The 6,627-nt window shown below is 44.2% G+C and overlaps 1 protein-coding gene across 2 annotated transcripts in view; it reads right to left on the bottom strand.

Annotated features, from left to right (window-relative positions):
- LOC109287496 (protein FRA10AC1) overlaps positions 1–6,627 on the bottom strand; it is a 56,977-nt gene that overhangs the window by 26,515 nt on the left and 23,835 nt on the right. The gene's annotated exons all lie outside the window — the stretch shown is intronic.

Raw genomic sequence — 6,627 nt, 5'->3', positions numbered from 1 at the left:
AAAAAAAAAATCAGCTGGTGTGGGGACCCACCGCTGCCTCAGGATGAGGGCAGTGGTGGGTCCCCGCACAAGCTCATTTGCCCTAGGCCCACCTGCCGTTAGCCCCAGCCAGCAGCACCAGCCTCCTGTGATCCAGGAGGCAGATTGGGGACTTGAACCCCCAGGAGCAATCCGGCACAGCCCCAACAGCCCTCCCGGGGGTGTGGATGTGCTTCCAATCTGCCTGCCAGATGACAGGAGGCTGGTGATGCTGGCTGGACACAGCCTGTGCCGGAAAGATTGGTGCTGCCACTGGACCTAGCTGGTAGCACCAGCCTCCTGTCATCTGGCAGGCAGATTGGGAGTTCACCCGCTCTGCGGGGAAGGCTGTGCCGGATTGCTTCTAGGGGTGCAAGTCCCCAATCTGTCTCCTGGATCACAGGAGGCTGGTGCTGCCGCTGGGGCCAGCAGCACCACCAATATTCCTGGTGCTGGCTATGGACAAAACAGCAGAGTTTCAACAAAATGAAACAGAACAGCACTTTTGAAATGAAACTCAAAACGAAACATTGTTCCATTGAAATGGAAGTTGAAGCAGAACAATGTTGTTTCGCATGGCTCTAATGTGAAGTAATCCTTCCACTCTACTCATCAATGACAAGGTCTAAGCTAGATACTGTGCCCAGTTTTAGGCACTGCACTTCAAGAAAGAAATGGATCAACTAAAGGCAGTTCAGAGGGAAGAAAAAAAATGATCTTGAAAACATGAGTCATGTGAAAAGACTGAAACAGTTGGCTTTACTTATTTTAGAGGAGACTTGAGCCACGGTAAAAGTCTTCAAATATATACAAGGTGACAAAGAGGGAGGTCATCAACTATTCTTCATATCAATTGGGAAGCAGAATGAGGGGGAGGGGGGAGAAGGGGAGGGCAGCTCCTTAAATTGCAACAAGGGAGATGTAGGTTAGATATCAGCAGGGGCAGATCTGGGGGTAGGGGTGCTGGATGGTACAGTTATACATCTCTTTGATTCCTGCTCCACTCAAAGTTTAAAAACAAACTTCTTGGCAAGGACAGTTACATTTCTATTTAAGGAAGGAGTCAATTGACTTCATTATTATGTCATTATTATCTACTTGGCTTCTGCTAATCTCTTTACTCCACAGGTATTAATAACCCTATATATTCCACTACCCAAGCTATCCTTTCCTTCTACAATTCTCTTAGTAATGTTTCTCTGCTCACTTGCTAGGCTAACCAATAAAGGTTTGCCACTATTTAGGAATGTGTATTGGGTGGCTTTATTCCTAAGGGACTCAAACCCACAAATCAGAGAGAGCGAGCAGGGTCAGGGCTGAAAGCATGCGCAGCTATTTAGTGGCAGTGGTGCATGGGGCAGCATGAAGGGCATTGGCTGGTGGGGCAGCATGAAGGGCAGCAGACAAGATGGTGGCTGCCCCTTTATCGCTCCCCCCCTCCGCTGGGATGGGGCATCATGAAGGGCAGCCAGAAATCAAAGTGCCAGCCAACCCCTCATTCCTCCTTCTCCACAGGACATCTCTGCGAATCAGTGCTGAGGGGCAGGGCCAACATGAAATGCCCATGAAAGTGTCTTTGTGCACTGTGAGCAGGCCATGAAAAACACTTTGTCTTAGTGTGATTTAAGTAGGTCCCTAGTTATTTCAGTGACCCTTTCCTGGGTTATTCATTGAGGCAAATAATGGAAGCTAAGCCAGTGGTGCACCCAGGGCAGCAAAAAGCCAGGCATGGGCAGATCCAGAGGGGCTGGTCTGAAATGGGGTGCAAGGGGGGGTTGGAAGCAAAACTGATTGTGGATAAGGTGGACCCCAGGGGGTGTGAGGGACTTCAGTAAGGTTTGGGTTCTCATAGGGGCGGGGGAGGACTCACAGGGGTGTTAGGAGGATGGCAAGAGGTCAGAGGGGCTAAGACATGATGGGGATGAGTCTGCAGGGTGCAGTAGGTTCAAAGTGGTATCAAGGGGGAAATGGAGTGGTGGTGAAGTATGGGGGTTGCGTGGGATAACAGAAGACAGAGTACAGCCAGGAAGCATTTTTTGGTGGCAGGGCAAAACAAAGAGCAGTAATGGACACTTTGGGGCAATCACAGAATGTCTGGGGGACCCAGATGTTGGGGTGCAGGGAACAGCTCTGTCCATGGCCAGGTTGGAGGTTAACAGCTGTACTCTCCTGGCACAAAGTGCCTATTCCATCATAGTGCTAGCAGTCAACCGTCTCCAAACTCAGTTATATTTATTTTTCCTTGGATCTGAAACAGGATAATATAGCCCTAAAACTCTACCTAGCATATTAGTAAAGCTTCTAGTTTCTTTTCAATTGGAGAAAACAATGCATTGTGTTATATGATGATTCACCACAACACCTGCACCCACCTTTCCAAAATTCTAGATCCTCCCAAGGCCATCAGTTAAAAAAAATCCTAACATTCAGGTCAGTTTTAAGCACTGGAACCAAGTACATTGTGGAATCTCTATTAGTGAAGGCATTTAAGGTGAGGTTATACAAATAATAATTAAAAATGCATTGGCAATTGATCCTGCCTTGGTGCAGAAGGATGGACTGACTGGGTGATCTTTCAAAGTTTCTTCCAGCCCTATTTTCTACAATTACATTATTACCATAAGAGAAAAAAAGCATGATGTTCTCATGCAAAAAAAATGCTGGATCCTAACTAATGAAAAGCCATATACTGAAAACCTGATCTTTGGCAATTTGTTTAAATTCTTTGTACCTTAATCATCCCAGCTGGAAAACTGGGCAGAGTGACATAATCAATATTCAAATGTTCCATCTGTACTGAATTTGCCTAAGTAAATGCTTTATAAAGAAGTTCCTTAACAGTGCCAGCTTAAGTGAATGTTTTCTCCTTTTAATTATCACATTATGGAATTTAAGACAATATAATTTGAACAATAAACATTTTTTTCTTTTGGTATAAATAGAACAATTGTATGATAAACAAAAGACAACATTACATATTATACTATTTATACTGACAATGTGCTAGGAAGGAACAGCTTGCACTTGGCCTACTCAGCAATCTGCAGTGCAGTCTAAGTAAGTTTCATTTGAGCTGCTTATGCTTTCAGCTAGCAAAAAAAAAAAAAAAATCAATTGTAAAAATGTACAAACTGCATTAAGCAGTTCATTAAAATAGAATGGAAAAAATGTTTAAGATCCCTGAAGAATCCTGGATTTCATGGTTTTTAATCTGTTTTAAAATAACCACAGTCTAACTAATGTACTGTTGCCTATTTAAACAGAGACTTGTAGAACACTGTTTCCAGATAAACAAGTGGTAGTAAAATGTCTGAATTACAATCATCCTGATGTCCTAACTGCTTCAATGAAATGTTAGCTACAAAGCTCCATTGCAACAACTTAAACACTAAGATGCAAATTATGTCCTCCTGTACATACAAATAACTTTCATTTATTTCATTTAACTGCTTCCAGAAAACCAACAGACAAGCTAGGTTCTAAGCTGCTTTTTTTATTCCCATATTTGTAAGAGTTAGGACCCTGCAAAGTTAACTACTGAATTTCCAGTACAGGATAGTAACCTGTTCCAAGTAATTTGTGTAGCAATTAAACAAAGAGGGTTTTCATTTCCTATTATTGGTTTAGGTGATTCAAGGAAATAAGAGTCCTGGCATAAACTCGCCTCCTGTACCCTACTGTTAAGTACAGCCCTTACTATTTTTATGTATAAATCTTTAAAATATTTTATGTATAAAGCTTTAAAAGTTCAATAAAACTTTGTTTCTCACACATTTCCTGCATCATCACAACTACAGCACTCCAACACTACTACAGGTTTTTTTATTACAAAAAGAGTGCAGTTACTTTTTTATTATGTAACTTTGGTGTTACCCACCTTATTTTAGATCTCCATTTTCATGGGAAAAAAAAACTCATTTTATACACTGGAAAATCTAGTGGCCTGTTTCCTGATGCAGTGGAGGGAACATTTGATATAAAAGTCTTATTTATTGGTGCTGGACTAGGGATATAGCACCTCCAACATCATGTTCTTGGTTTCCAGAAGGGAACCCTCCATTTCTGAACCACAACAGTCCCATGTGCTTGCTATGTGGTGGACCCTTAACTGTTTTGGTCTTGGGTTTCACTAAACTCAAAGATAAATAGGCTTAACTTTCAACTCATGTAGTTTTTGATTCTGCCATGCCACCAGGGAACTAAAGCAAATCATAAGACACTCACTTGCTGAGTAAAAAAGCTAATAAAAAACTAATAAAATGTTAGGCCTCATTAAGAAGGAAATTGAAAATAAAACAGAAAATATTATCAGACCACTGTACAAAACTATTGCATGTTCACATTTTGGATACTGCATGCAGTTCTGATTTCAGCATCTCAAAAAGGATGAATTAGAAAAGATACAGAAAAGGGAAAACAAGATGATTAGGAATATAGTGTAGCTGCCACACGATACCTATTAATAGAGCTGTCAGGGATGTATTCTTTGGCACCTCCAAGCCAGTGATGCTGGATGCCATGGGGGGTATAACAAGGGATAGATGAGTGATGACCACAGGGTTGGCAACCTTTTACTCAATGTGGGCCACTCCTTTCAACCAAGGGCTTCCCATCCCCTACTGTGCCCAATTGTTCCTGTAGTGTACAGAGAGGCTACTCTTTTACTCCCCCACCCCCTTTAGCCTCCTCCAAATTGTCTCTTGCTGTGTCTTTCAGGGTAGCTAATTCAGTGAGCAGAGGCTGAAGTGTGGAAGGGAAGAGAGCTGTCCTCTTCATGGAGCCAGAGCCGCAATGGGAACCAAGATCCTAGAGAGCCCTTTGGGCAGACAGGGGGTTAGCTAGTTGTTAGTAAAATGCAACATACAGAATCCGGGCCAGATCCCATGGGTAAGCTGCAAGAGGGTTTCCACGTGACACTGGTAGAACATGGACTGGATTGTGGGCCAGATCTTATCTCTGCAAGAAGGATGCAGTCCATAGACTGTAGATTGCTGACCCCTGCTCTTTGCTTTCCCTCTCACCAGTTGGACACTCCTGCTTTATGTGTAGGCTGCAGCATGCAGCCTACATGGGGTTAAGTTGCAGCCCCTGGGCTCCTGCCTAGTGGCTACTCCACTCATCACTGGCTACAATAGCAGCTGAAGCCTCTAGGTTTCCCCTCTCTTCACCAGCTGCAGCTTCCTACCTCTGCACCAGGGGGCATGACAGACTGAGCAGCTACGGGTGAGCCTCAATGGAGGTGCAATGTTGGGGTTGGGAGCAGTGTTGGGGTTAGGAGAAGTTGGGGGGGATCTCAGATTCATGGTGCAGCGGTGGGGAGGCTGCACAGTCGGGGTGTGCGAAGTGGGCCGTATTCAATTCGGAGTCAGTCCAACTTGGGGGACAGTGATTCGATTAGTTGATTCGGATCACTGTACCAATTCAATCAGCCAAATCCAAATCTGAAAATTTGATGCCGATTCAGAGAATCAGTGATTCGGCCACAGACACAGCTTTAAATGTTTTTTCTACATATCTCAAGGTACCAGGTGCGGCTCGTGAATGTCGAGATGGTGATGCGGATGGAGTGTCCCACAGGAGCGCGTGCTCCACAACAGATCCAAAAGTGGACCGGAAGTACTTCTGGTCCACTTCCAGGTCTGGCGCCAAGCCCACTGGAGGACACCCCCCTGCTATGCTCCCGTGGGACGCTCCATCCGCCCCACATCAGCCAACCTGATACTTTACTGTGCTTCCATCTTGGATCAAATATGTTGAAATGATATGGGGCACATAAGGGTTCTCTGTCCCTAGTCACTACCGTTTATACCAGTAATTAACTGGACTGAGTATGGTTTCTAAAAAGAATGGTTCCCCTTGACAAGACACCAACTGAAGAATCTCAGTGCACAGTGCTATAGAAAAGTTAATTGATTGAGGCCTCAACAGAATAAGGAAATTTTTAAATAGACATGAGGTGATAAACCCCATCTGCATCAACAAATACAGGAAGTCATCTCTACCTTGCATCTTACCCCCCCATCAGCTGGAATTCAAAGGCAGATCCAGAATGGAATGAAAATCTACCTTCTTTTTGGATATTATAAGGCAGTAAAGGAGTCCTGTTTCCACCGCCAGTTCTTCTCTGTGCTTGGAACAGAAGCAACCGTTGTTATGCTAAGCAGATTATGTAACATGAAAAAGAGCCTGGCTCTTGCTGGCACTGAAAATGACTGTAAATCCAGGAGAGAATTCTACTTCATAAACTGAGTAACCATCTGAAAGAATGCTGTAGGTGTTGAAGTCATGGTTTACAAGCTGCTCCTCTCTAGAATATTCCACCATAAAAGCCTGTCAAAATAGCTAAGGTTCTGGAAAGAAATTAATGTGAAGAACTAGTGCAGGGGTGGGCAATTATTTTGGCTGGAGGGCCACTTAACAAGTTTTGGTGAAGCACTGAGGACTGCAAGGGTAGCCTCACTCCCGGTCGCCATCTTGTGACCGAAGTCCCACCCCCCAACTCCTGACCTTTGCCACCAGAAGTCTACCCCCTTGCCCAGGAAGTACTCTTTGGGTGGGTTGCTTGTATATTGTGTAGAGGGATAGGAGGGTGTATGTGGGGGGGGGGGG

This window comes from Gavialis gangeticus, unplaced genomic scaffold (assembly GCF_001723915.1).
Source record: "Gavialis gangeticus isolate Ggan-Ray unplaced genomic scaffold, GavGan_comp1, whole genome shotgun sequence".
Classification (NCBI taxonomy): domain Eukaryota; kingdom Metazoa; phylum Chordata; order Crocodylia; family Gavialidae; genus Gavialis; species Gavialis gangeticus.
The sequence above is the reverse complement of the archived record's forward strand: the minus strand, read 5'-3'. Positions and strand labels throughout refer to the sequence as shown.